Here is a 14,218-nt window from a genome sequence, read left to right as displayed (position 1 = left end):
ATTGAGCAGTAGCCTAAAATCCCAAGGAAGCCATTGGCTGAAATGTTGGAGCCTGGTTCAGCTGCACCAATAGAATTCCAGCAACCCTTCAATGAAACAATCCGACAGATTTAGGGTGGAAGCGGGTATTACTTTGAGTATCTATCCCTTATTTCTCTGGGTTGGAATGACTGGCTTGAGAAGCAATGTCAAAGTTTTGACCCTCTTGTGGATAAGAGTATTTTTAGGAATTGAGGGAAGGATATGAATTTCCGTTATACTCAGTTTCAGTCACTTAGCTGGATGGGAATGGGCCTTTGGCGTAGCGGTAGCATCCCCGCCGCTGGACCAGAAGGCGTAGGGTTTCGAACCCCGCTCCAGACAGTCCCGGCAAGTGGAGTCGGAGCTCCGGCTCTAAATTCTGGGTTGACATCCAGCGGGATACTTGCGTCCGTGGGTGTGGGTGTGGGTGGCCCCCCCCCTCGTATGGGTTGTGGGAGCCCATAAAACCCTCCCGCCATAGGACTAACCACCCTAATGGCTGGTACGGAGATGGTTACGGTCACGGAAGGAGCGTTAATCGCGGCCAGAAATCCTTCCACCACTTCATACAGTTCCCCAAAGGGAACAGTATGAAGACACGTACGACGACTTAGCTGGATTGTGAGGTTCTTAGCTTTTGAGAGAGCATGGATTTTATCCCTTCCATTTAAACGTGCAGAAATGCTTCACCCTAAGAGAACAGAATTCAGGACATAGGTCATCACAAAACCGCAAAAACATATAGTTGTGTGGATAATTTGAGGGTTGCTATCCACCAGAATTTATGTGGCTGAGTTTGAGGAGCAGATGAAAGAAAGACTGAGGATAAATAAAATGGAGGGAGACTGGGGATAATTCTCTCAGCAGAATGTTGAGTTCATGGTCTGGAAAGTGTAATTCTGCATTGTTCCAGTGTTTTTTTGTGTGTTTTATTCACATATACAGTTATAGCAATTGTAGGAGGCTCTGATATGGTAACCACAGAGGGATAATAAATCACTGGTGACAAAACTACATCTGTTGTATACAATTAAAAATATAGCTTTTTAAATTATCTGCATACTTTGTATAAACAGAATATACAATGGAACGTACAGTTAATTCCACACATGATGAACAACTCCTTAAATCTATTTGTGACATTATCACTCGAGTCATCAGGTCTTCTTCACTACTCCTAACTGCGTGTTCTCTATATACACAACATTTGTACAGCATAAAGGATATTTAAACTGTAACATAGCCTTTATACACTGTGTGACTACACAGAATTATAATTGTGCTTAATGAAATATTTGAGTCAATCCCATTTGTTCTGGAATTTGTGTTATATATCAGTAATGTTGTTATACTATTAATTCTCTAATCTTGTAGAAACATAGAAACGTAGAAAGATATGAGCAGGAGTAGGCCATTCGGCCCTTCGAGCTAGCTCCGCCATTCAACATGATCATGGCTGATCCTCTATCTCAATAACATATTCCCACTCTCTCCCCATACCCCTTGATGCCTTTTGTGTCTAGAAACACATATTCATAATAGAAGATTTAGAGGTCTCCACAATTACAAAATTATACATTTTTTCCTGCAGATTTTAAGAAATTCTCAGAAGACATTCACATCACTCTCTACATGTAGGAATGGACCTTAGTATATTCCTGGTCTTATGGCATTTCCATCTGACTAATAGCAAGTATTCAGCTGGAAGACCACTCTTCCATCTCCCCCGCCCCCCACCAAAAGTTAAAGTAAAACTGAGATTATTTCATTGTAATGTATGTTAAAAGCCAGATAATAGAAGTAAGCCTCCTATGGATCTGCATCTAGCATCTCTAGGTTTAGGTAGGCTAACTCTATACTTTCTCCCTTATTGTAAATCTTTTGGAATACATTATTCATCTATTTAGAGGATATATTGAAACTAGGAAATGGTAAATAGTGGACCATAGAAAGCAAATTTATTCAATTTATATGTAATTTGTAGATATATGCACTTTTTTTAATGAAAAGGTTCTGATTTTTTCTATTCAGTTTATTGGCACTCTAGTCTGTCTAATGAAAAAAGCTAAAATTCAGATACTTGTAATTGACCAAGATAAGATATTATTTGATTTCTTTCATGTGCAAAGCAAATAATTTCAACAAACTGGAAAAGTCAGATCAGAAATAGGTAGCAGAAAATTGCAAAATTCACGACCTATATTAAAAGGCAGCACATATAAAAATAAAGCCTTTGTAATAAAATATATAGCTCCATAATCATTACTAGAGTATGATAATTATTTAACATAGAAACATAGAAACATAGAAGATAGGAGCAGGAGTAGGCCATTCGGCCCTTCGAGCCTGCTCCGCCATTCAATGAGATCATGGCTGATCATCCAAATTCAGTACCCTGTCCCTGCCTTCACAGAATTATAATTGTGCTTAATGAAATATTTGAGTCAATCCCATTTGTTCTGGAATTTGTGTTATATATCAGTAATGTTGTTATACTATTAATTCTCTAATCTTGTAGAAACATAGAAACGTAGAAAGATATGAGCAGGAGTAGGCCATTCGGCCCTTCGAGCCTGCTCCGCCATTCAATGAGATCATGGCTGATCATCCAAATTCAGTACCCTGTCCCTGCCTTCTCCCCATATCCCTTGATCCCTTTAGCCTTAAGAAATATATCCAACTCTTTCTTGAATATATTTAATGAACTGGCCTCCACCGCCCTCTGTGGCAGTGAATTCCACAGGTTCACCACTCTCTGGGTGAAGAAATTCCTCCTCATTTCAGTCCTAAATGGCTTACCCCTTATCCTTAGACTATGACCCCTGGTTCTGGACTCCCCGGCCATCAGAAACATCCTTCCTGCATCTAGTCTGTCCAGGCCTGACAGAATTTTATAGGTTTCGATGAGATCCCCTCTCAATCTTCCAAACTCCAGTGAGTATAAGCCCGATCGACACAATCTCTCCTCATACGTCATTCCTGCCATCCCAGGTATCAGCCTGGTGAATCTTCGCTGCACTCCTTCCATGGCAAGAACGTCCTTCCTCAGGTAAGGCGACCAAAACTGCACACAATATTCAAGGTGCGGTCTCACCAAGGCCCTGTACAACTGTAGCAAGACATCCTTGTTCCTGTACTCGAACCCTCTTGCTACGAAGGCCAACATACCATTTGCCTTCTTAACCGCCTGCTGCACCTGCATGCTTACCTTCAGCGACTGGTGCACAAGAACACCCAGGTCTCTTTGCACTTCCCCTTCTCCCAATCTATTGCCATTCAAATAATAATCTGCCTTCCTGTTTTTGCCACCAAAGTGGATAACCTCACATTTATCCACATTATAGTGCATTTGCCATGTTTCTGCCCAATCACCCAACCTGTCCAAATCGTACTGGAGTTTCACGACATCCTCCTCACAGCATACCCTCCCACCCAGCTTTGTGTCGTCTGCAAATTTGGAGATATTACATCCAATTCCCTCGTCCTGATCATTAATATATATTGTGAACAGCTGGGGTCCTAGGACCCATCCCTGCGGTACCCCACTAGTCACCGCCTGCTACCCAGAAAACGACCCGTTTATTCCAACTCTTTGCTTTCTGTCCGCCAACCAGTTCTCTATCCAAGTCAATACCTTGCCCCCAATCCCATGTGCCTTAATTTTGCATGCTAATCTCTTATGCGGGACCTTATCGAAAGCCTTCTGAAAGTCCAAATACACCACATCCACTGGTTCTCCCTTATCTATTTTACCAGTTACATCCTCAAAAAATTCCAGTAGATTAGTCAAGCATGATTTACTTTTTGTAAATCCATGTTGACTTTGTCCGATCCTGTCACTGCTTTCCAAGTGCTCTGCTATTACATCTTTTATAATGGACTCTAGCATTTTCCCCACTACCGATGTCAGGCTTACCGGTCTATAATTCCCCGCTTTTTCTCTACCACCCTTTTTGAATAGTGGGGTAACATTAGCTACCCTCCAATCCATGGGTACTGTTCCAGAGTCTATCGAGTTCTGGAAGATGACCAGCAATGCATCTACTATTTCTAGGGCCACTTCCTTAAGTACCCTGGGATGTAGATTTCAGTCATATGGACCATTGAAAATGAAGTTGGTACTGTAGGCATTTCAATGCTAATTTCTGACCTGATTTCTTCCCTCCCCTTCTCTGCTTCAAGGGACTCCCTGCTTCTGCTGGTGCTTGTGCTGTTTCTGCTTTAATATTGTTGATTTTGATCTGTGTTTTGCAAAGTTTAGTTTTATGTGATTTAGTGATCTTATGTGGTAAAAATTTATGCTCTGCTTAATTTGTTTTAAATAATGTTGTCTTGTGTAGGGACTATAGACATGATTGCATAGCATTAATACTGAATACTGGCACATAGAAACATAGACATAGAAGATAGGTGCAGGAGAAGGACACTTGGCCCCTCGAGCCTGCTCCGCCACTTAATGAGATCATGGCTGATCATCCAAATTCAGTACCCTGTCCCTGCTTTCTCCCCATATCCCTTGATCCCTTTAGCCTTAAGAAATATATCTAACTCCTTCTTGAATATATTTAATGAATTGGCCTCAACTGCCTTTTGTGGTAGAGAATTCCACAGGTTCACCACTCTCTGGGTGAAGAAATTCCTTCTCATTTCTGTCCTAAATGGCTTACCCCTTATCTTTAGACTGTGATCCCTGTTTCTGGACTCCCCCGCCATTGGAAACATCCTTCCTGCATCTAGTCTGTCTAGTCCTGTTATTGTACATGAGCATGTTTAAGAGAACCTGGTATAGACGTCAACTCTCCTGATTTCTAGAAAACCAGGAGCACCATGGATTAAGTGGACTGACCTCTTTGTCCAAATCTCTGAACTGCATTTCGATAGTGCGAGGAATGATATCTGTAGTGTATGTACCTTTAAGAGAGAACTACTTTTACAGCTCCTGTATACTGTAGTACCGGCAGTGACCACACCTGTATATAAGCCTTGAGCATGCCTCTGTACCCCCAGTCTTGAGACTACCCTACTCTAGTAAACACATTGTTAAGTTACAGCATCCGTGTCGTTACTGGAAAACATCATACTCTCAGAATCACGGATCTAACAGTGGCGATGAGTGTCGATTCGAATCTACCTGCAACTCTGCATTTCCCTTCAAGGATTCACTCCGGGAGGGCAGTGGAAGAAAGTCAAGGCCAGAAGCACGGGCGTCGACCACGAGCAACCACCCAGTCGTCCAGCAGAGAGTGAACATCGCAGGGGAGGCTGTTGAGAGCCAGGCTTGGTTCCCCAGCCACGATGATCAGCAACAGGCGGACAACAGGTACAGCGCAGACCCTTCCCGGACAGCGGCGGCTGGAGCCGACCGATGGCAGAGAAAAAGCCGAGCAGCGTCGACGGGGTAAGAGAGAGGGTGAAGCGCACAGGGCACAGCCGGGGGTTGAAAACCGAGCGGCGTCGAGGAAAAACAAAACAGAGAGAGAGAGGGTAAAGCAGCAGCCGGGTTCAGGACCGAGCGGCGGAAACGGGAAAGGCGCACAGGAAAACGCGCAGAGCACAGCCAGGGTTCAAGGGCTGAACCGTGTCCGCGGGGAGAAGAAGGGAGAGCGCGGGAGACGCCATTGAGCCATGGAGAAGAAGGAAGAGCGCGGGAGACGCCATTTTTAGAAGCCGCAGCGGAGAAGAAGGGCGAGCGCGGGAAGAAAGGAAAGCGCGGGAGACGCCATTTTGTGCCAGCGGAGAAGAAGGGGGAGCGCGGGAGATGCCATTTTTGACAGTTAAATCACACCCAGGGATGCCGAAGAGTGGCAATATCTCTACGTTCGACAATGAAGTCGAAGATTGGGCGACATATGTGGAACGCATTGAGGTGTACTGCAGGGCGAATGAAGTGCCAGGTGCTAGGAAAGCACTGGTTTTGTTAAATTCCATGGGTGCAAAAACTTATGGCTTACTGCGAAACCTAATAAACCCAGACAAGCCTGTGGATAAGAATTTCGAAAGCATAGTAGAAATCCTACAGGACCAGTTAAACCCCACACCGCTGCTGATAGCAGAAAGATTTAAGTTCCACAAAAGGAACCAACATAAAGACGAAAGTAGTGATGAGTACTTAACGGAACTGCGCAAGCTATCGAAACACTGCCAGTTTGGAGTGGGGCTAGCAGATACGTTAAGGGACAAGTTTGTGTGTGGGCTTCAAACTGAAGGAACCCAGAAATGGCTTCTATCAGGAAAGGATCTTACGCTGGACAAGGCTTTCAGCATGGCAGTATCACACGAAGCAGCCGCAAGGGGCGCTGCAGAGATACAATGGAGACCACAAGAATATGGCACCAATGAAATGTCATATGGAACAGGGAAGTGTTATCGCTGCAGCAGAACAACACACGACCAGAAGGATTGTTGGTTCAAGGATCAAGTGTGCACACAGTGTGGAAAAGCAGGACACATAGCAAGAGTCTGCAGGTCTGGGAAGAAAACCAACAGCAAGAAATCTCCACAGGAGAAGTACAAAAAGGTACATAAGGTGATGGACAGTAGTTCAGACGAACAGAAAAGTGATACAGACTCCGGAAGCAAGGAGCTGGGTTGTCTGAAACTACATAAGGTAACCAAAATGGAGGATCACCAGACTATCTGGGTCACACTCAAGATAGACGGAGTCCAAGTGAAAATGGAATTGGACACAGGATCAGCCCTAACAGTCATAAACCAAAGGGACTACAAGCGGCTATTTTCACACATACCCTTGAAAGCTACAGAGATTGTCTTGAAGACGTACACGGGGCAAAAAGTCTACCCCAAAGGGAAAATAAGGGTGAAAGTGATATACAAAGGCCAGGAAATACCTAAAATGGACCTATATGTATTGCCAGATGGAGGACCACCACTACTAGGATGTGAATGGATCTGGAAGATACAATTAGATTGGCATTCCATACAGGCACTGAAGGTTGAGGCCAAAAAGGATGACGACGTCACACCTCGACGACTGTCAAAAATGCTAACTGATGCAAAAGAAGTGTTCCAGGAGGGACTCAGAACACTAAAACGTATAACAGCAATGATTAAAATAGAGGAAAATGCAAGCCCAAAGTTTTTAAGGCCAGACCAGTGCCTTATGCGATCCGACCAGCCGTCGAAGCAGAGCTGGAAGGGTTGGAACGTTCAGGAGCACTGTCCAAAGTAGACTGGAGCGAGTGGGCTACACCCATCGTTCCTGTAATGAAGAGGTCATTGAGTAATACGCCTGGGGAACCAAAAAAGGTCCGCATCTGTGGGGATTTTAAGGTGACAGTGAACCCAGTCCTTCACACGGTACAATATCTGCTTCCACGAATTGAGGATATTTTCGCCTCGCTATCTGGAGGTAAACGCTTCACCAAAATTGATCTAGCCCAGGCGTACTTGCAAATGGAGGTAGAAGAAGCCTCGAAACAATACCTCACGATCAACACTCAGAAAGGTCTCTACCAAAACAATCGGCTGGTGTTCGGCATAGCATCGGCTCCAGCTATTTGGCAAAGGGCGATGGATCAAGTCCTGCAAGGGATTCCAGGGACCCAGTGTTATTTGGACGACATCCTGGTCATGGGCAAAAATGACAGTGATCACCTCGCCAACCTAGAGATGGTGCTCACTAGATTAAAGGAATATGGGCTACGAGCTAATCGCCACAAGTGCGAGTTTTTCCAGAAGCAGATCTCGTATTGTGGCCACGTTATTGATGAAAAGGGGTTACATAAGTCCCCTGAAAAGATTGAGGCAGTAGTCAAGGCTCCAGCACCGGAAAATGTGTCACAATTGAGGTCGTTCCTCGGGCTGGTGAACTACTACCATAAGTTCTTACCAAATTTGTCTACAGTATTACACCCACTGAACACCCTACTGCAAACGGGGGTACCATGGAAGTGGAATGATGAATGTAAACGAGCTTTCCAGAAGTGCAAAGAATTGATCACATCAAAAGAGGTGTTGGCCCATTTCAACCCAGCACTACCAATTCGTTTGGCATGTGATGCATCACCCTATGGTATTGGAGCGGTGCTGTCGCACAAATTCCCATACGGGTTGGAGAGGCCAGTAGCCTTTGCATCTCGGTCACTAACCTCAGCCGAGCGCAACTATGCCCAGATTGACAGGGAAGCCTTCAGCCTAGTATGGGGAGTAAAAAAATTCAACCACTATCTGCATGGGCAGAAGTTCACCTTGCTGACTGACCACCAACCACTTGTCTCCATCTTTAATCCAAAGAAGGACGTTCCGGTGATGACTGCACAATGGTTACAAAGGTGGTCCCTGTTGTGTATGTACCTTTAAGAGAAGAACTGATTCTATACTGCAGTACCGGCAGTGACCACCCCTGTATATAAAGCCATAGCAGGCTTCTGTGCATCAGTCTTGAATTACTCTCTGTTCAGTAAGCACCTGTTTTATTGTTCTCCTGCAGTCTGAGTATTATTGATCCTCGGACACTACACTGGCGACGGGTAGGTTCGAACTCACCTGCAGTACTGCAGCACCTCACGGGATCTTTTCCCTGAAGAGAAGCTTCTCGGAGGTCGAAGTCAGAATGGCGGGCGTCGACTGCGGGCAACCGCCCAGGGATCCATCGGAGAGTTGCAGGGGAGGCTGTGGAGAGCTGGGCCTGGCTCCCCTGTCGAGGTGTTCCAGCAAGTCGTGCTGGTAGCAGGTAGTGCGCTGACCCTTCCGGACTTCGGCGGGCTCGGGCTCGATCGAGCGGCTCTGCAAAGGGGCCGTACAGCGTCGTCGGGAGGAAAAGAGAGAGAGAGAGGGTGGAGCGCACAGGGTGCGGTCGGTGCTCAAGAACAGGGCAGCATGGAGAGGATAGAACGTGGGGAAGGAAAAGTGAGACGCGCCGAAGCCGCGGGTCGCCGCCATTACCCTGTAGAACGCTAGGAGCAGCGTGGCAGCAAGGGGAAGAAGGAAAAGTGCGGGAGGCACCATTTTATTCCATTGGGGAAGAAGGAAAAGCGCGGGAGGCGCCATTTTATTACATTGGGGAAGAAGAAAAAGCACGTGAGGCGCCATTTTAAATCACCCAAGATGCCGAAGAGTGGCAGTATCACTGCTTTCGACAACAAGGTAGAAGACTGGACCACGTATGTGGAAAGAATTGAAGTATACTGCAATGCCAATGAGGTGGCCAATGGAAAGAAGGCGTCAGTATTATTAAATTTGATGGGCGTGAGAACGTATGGCCTATTGCGGAATTTAATTACCCCAGCTAAACCAATGGAGAAAAGTTTTGAAGAGATTGTTAATATCTTACAGGAACACCTAAACCCTACACCGCTGCTGATAGCAGAAAGATTCAAGTTCCATAAAAGAAACCAGCACAAAGATGAGAACAATGCTGACTATCTTACGGAACTACGCAAGTTATCGAAGCACTGCCAGTTCGGAGCAGGACTGGCAGACACCTTACGGGATAAGTTTGTCTGCGGGCTCCAGAGTGAAGGAACCCAGAAACGACTACTTTCGGAAAAGGACCTGATGCTAGAACAGGCTTTCAGCGTGGCAGTATCCTACGAAGCAGCAGCACGGGGAGCTGCGGAAATACAACAGAAACCACAAGAATACAGCGCTAACGAAATGGCGTATGGAGCAGAAAAGTGCTATCGCTGCGGCAGAACACCCATGATCAGAAGGACTGCTGGGTTAAGGACAAAGTATGCATGCAATGCGGGAAAATGGGACATATAGCAAGAGTCTGCAGGTTGGGAAAGAAAACCAACACTACAAGAACTACTAAGGAAAAGTACAAGAAAGTAAAAAAAATGACAGACAGTAGTTCGGAAGATCAGGAGCGTGATAATGACTCCGGGAGCAGGAGACTAAGTTGTCTAAAGTTATACAACGTGATCGCAAAGGAGGCTCACCGAACCATTTGGGTCAGCCTCATGATAGCAGGGTCCCAAGTAAAGATGGAATTGGATACAGGATCAGCCCTAACTGTCATGAATCGACGAGACTATGAGCGGCTATTCCCACACATACCCTTGAAGGACACGTCCATTGTATTGAAGACATACATGGGGCAAAAAGTCTACCCCAGAGGAAAAATAAGGGTGCCAGTTGAATACAACGGCAAGGAAACACAGAAACTGTATCTATATATACTACCAGATGGAGGACCACCGTTATTGGGATGTGAATGGATCCGAAAAATACAATTGGATTGGCATTCCATTCAGGCGCTAACTGTGACTGATAAAAAGGATGATGACGTCACACCTGGACGACTGTCAAAGATTCTAACTGACGCGAAAGAGGTGTTCCAACAAGGACTTGGGACTCTAAAAGGAGTAACGGCAACGATAAAAATCGAAGATAACGCAAACCCAAATTTTTTTAAGGCCAGACCGGTACCTTACGCGATCCGCCCAGCCGTTGAAACAGAGCTGGAGAGTCTGGAGCATTCGGGTGTGCTGTCCAAGGTGGACTGGAGCGAGTGGGCCACACCCATTGTTCCTGTAATGAAGAAATCATTGAGCAGCACGCCTGGGAAACCGAAGAAGGTTCGCATCTGTGGGGACTTCAAGGTAACTGTGAACCCAGTCCTGCACACAGTAAAATATCCACTTCCACGGATAGAAGATATTTTCGCCTCACTATCTGGAGGGAAATGCTTGATCTGGCCCAAGTGTATCTACAAATGGAGGTGGAAGAAGCATCTAGGAAATACCTCACGATAAACACTCACAAAGGCCTTTACCAGTACAATCGACTGGTATTCGGGGTAGCATCAGCCCCGGCTATTTGGCAGAGGGCGATGGAACAAGTCCTGCAAGGGATCCCGGGGACCCAGTGTTATTTGGACGACATCCTGGTTACGGGCGAAAATGACAGTGAACACCTTGCCAACCTGGAGCAGGTGCTCACGAGATTACAGGAATATGGGCTATGAGCCAACCGCCCCAAATGCGAGTTCTTCAGGAGACAAATCTCGTATTGTGGCCACATGATTGATGAGGAAGGGTTGCATAAGTCGCCGGACAAGATTGAGGCTGTAGTCAAGGCTCCAGCACCGGAAAATGTGTCGCAACTGAGGTCGTTCCTCGGGTTGGTGAACTACTACCATAAGTTCTTGCCGAATTTATCTACAATTCTGTACCCACTGAACGCCCTGCTGCAAACTGGAGTAACATGGAAATGGAGTGATGAGTGTAAGCGTGCCTTTCAGAAATGTAAATGCCTAATCACTTCAAAAGAAGTATTGGCCCACTACAATCCAACACTACCGATTCGGTTAGCATGTGATGCGTCTCCCTACGGCATCGGAGCGGTGCTGTCACACAAATTCCTTGACGGTTCAGAGAGGCCAATAGCCTTTGCGTCACGCTCGTTAACCTCAGCCGAGCGTAACTACGCCCAGATTGACAGGGAGGCCCTCAGCCTGGTGTGGGGGGTGAAGAAGTTCAATCATTATTTGCACGGGCAGAAATTCACCCTACTGACTGATCATCAGCCCCTGGTCTCCATTTTTAACCCAAAGAAGGGAGTTCCGGTGATGACGGCGCAACGGCTGCAAAGATGGTCACTTTTTCTAGGGGCACATCAGTACGACATAGAGTACAAGGGTATGAAACAGCATGGAAACGCTGATGGGCTGTCGCGCCTACCATTGCCTATGGTAGAGGAAGCACCTGCAGTGGACCCTGTTGAGATATTCCATGTGACCATAGTCGAATGTCTACCTGTTACAAACTCAAGTATAGAGAAGGAAACCCGAAATGACCCGACACTCTCTCGGGTCTATGATTTGACGGTGAAGGGATGGCCAGCACATGGCGACTCACTGTTGCCAGCATTCTCGCCAAGGAGAGAACAGCTGTCAGTGTGCCGGGGGACCTTGATGTGTGGATCCCGAGTGGTAATTCCACCCAAGTTGAGAGATAGAGTGCTCAATGAGCTTCATGAGGGTCATCTGGGAGGGGTAAAAATGAAGAGCCTAGCCAGGGCGTTTGTGTGGTGGCCGGGAATCGATAAAGAAATCGAGGATATGACCAAGAGGTGCACAGGATGCCAGAAGGTCCAAAACGCTCCACCACAGGCCCCGCTACATCCATGGGAGTGGCCCTCATCTCCATGGCAACGGGTACACATTGATTTTGCTGGTCCATTTATGGACTCAATGTTCCTAATCGCTGTGGACGCCCATTTGAAATGGCCAGAGGTCATCAAAATGTCCTCCACCACCACGGAGAAAACGATTGCAGTCCTATGGACCATCTTCGCCAGGAATGGCTTGCCAGAACAGATTTGCTCCGACAATGGGCCACAGTTTGTGTCAGAGGATTTCCGGAGGTTTCTGAGGAATAATGGGGTGAAGCATTACACATCTGCCCCATATCATCCTGCCACAAATGGATTGGCTGAGAGGTTTGTTCAGACCTTTAAAAAGGCCATAAAGGCAATGCATAATGACGACATACCACTACAACACAAGGTGGATAATTTCTTGTTTGCTTACCGGAATGCGACACATGCAGTCACCAACCAAGCTCCAGCCATAATGTTCTTCAACCGAAGGCTAAGATGTCGCCTGGATTTGCTCAAACCAAACATAAGACAAGATGTTGAGGATAAGCAATTCCAGCACATCAATGAGAAGCCGAGAAGGAGCTTCAATGTAGGACAACCAGTCTTGGCCCGTGACTACCGAACAGAGAAATGGCAACCCGGAACGATATGCACAAGGCAGGGGCCATTAATGTACACAGTGTATGTCGGGGAGAACATTGTGAGACGCCACGTCGATCAGATCTTAGCGCCACAGGAACGAGTCAACCCCATGTCTCGCGTACCTGGGGATGAACCCGACATACCGGTAGCATCTACCTCAGAACCAGTAGCAGTGGAAACTGATGAACTAACCGACAAAAAGGGGCCAGAATCGCCTCCGCACCAAGAACAAGAACCTCCGGAAAGGCGCTATCCAGAAAGGATCAGGAAGCCGCCCCAAAGACTGAATCTATAATTGGTCTATTTTTGTTTAATGTGCATGTTAAAGTGTTAATTGTTATTTGAATATTATGGGTACTGCTAATCTAAAAGGGGAGGAATTGTAGTGTATGTACCTTTAAGAGAGAACTACTTTTACAGATCCTGTATACTGTAGTACCGGCAGTGACCACACCTGTATATAAGCCTTGAGCATGCCTCTGTACCCCCAGTCTTGAGACTACCCTACTCCAGTAAACACCTGTTGATTGTTAAGTTACAGCATCCGTGTCGTTATTGGAAAACATCATACTCTCAGAATCACGGATCTAACAATATCTTGTCATAAGGCTTCCAATCCCCATTGTGAGTGGGGCTGGGGTAGGGAAGGAACTTTCTTGTAAATAGCATTAGAAAAAGTATTAAATAACATTTATGTTTGAATTTTTTTTCTAAATTGACACTAGAGTCATGGAATGATGCAGCACAGAAGGAGGTCAATTGGCCCACTGTGCTTGTGCTGGCTCTTCAAAAGAGCCTCTCCAATTAGTCTCACCTCCCTGCCCTTTCCCCATAGCCCTGAAAATTTCCCCCTTTAAGTATTTATACAATAGAAACATAGAAGATAGGAGCAGGAGTAGGCCATTCGGCCCCTCGAGCCTGCTCCACCATTCAATGAGATCATGGCTGATCATCCAAATTCAGTACCCTGTCCCTGCCTTCTCCCCATATCCCTTGATCCCTTTAGCCTTAAGAAATATATCCAACTCCTTCTTGACTATATTTAATGAATTGGTCTCCACTGCCTTCTGTGGTAGAGAATTCCACAGGTTCACCACTCTCTGGGTGAAGAAATTCCTCCTCATCTCTGCCTTAAATGGCTTACCCCTTATCCTTAGACTGTGACCCCTGGTTCTGGACTCCCCAGCCACCGGGAACATCCTTCCAGCATCCAGTCTGTCCAGTCCTGTTGGAATTTTATAAGCTTCAATGAGATCCCCTCTCATTCTTCTAAACTCCAGCGAGTATAAGCCCAATCGACCCAATCTCTCCTCATATGTCATTCCTGCCATCCCAGGTATCAGTCTGGTGAATCTTCGCTGCACTCCCTCCATGGCAAGAACATCCTTCCTCAGATAAGGCGACCAAAACTGCACACAATACTCAAGCTGTGGTCTCACCAAGGCCCTGTACAACTGCAGCAAGACATCCTTGTTCCTGTACTCGAACC

The 14,218-nt window shown here is 46.2% G+C and overlaps 1 protein-coding gene across 1 annotated transcript in view; it reads right to left on the bottom strand.

Annotated features, from left to right (window-relative positions):
- The window catches only part of LOC147114049 (short transient receptor potential channel 7), a 164,579-nt gene that overhangs the window by 130,453 nt on the left and 19,908 nt on the right, over positions 1-14,218 (bottom strand). The window lies entirely within an intron of this gene.

Source organism: Somniosus microcephalus, chromosome 8 (genome assembly GCF_052327205.1).
Source record: "Somniosus microcephalus isolate GS21.2 chromosome 8, FLI_Smic_1.0, whole genome shotgun sequence".
NCBI lineage: Eukaryota > Metazoa > Chordata > Chondrichthyes > Squaliformes > Somniosidae > Somniosus > Somniosus microcephalus.
Note: the sequence above shows the minus strand (reverse complement) of the source record. Positions and strands in the feature narration are given on the sequence as shown.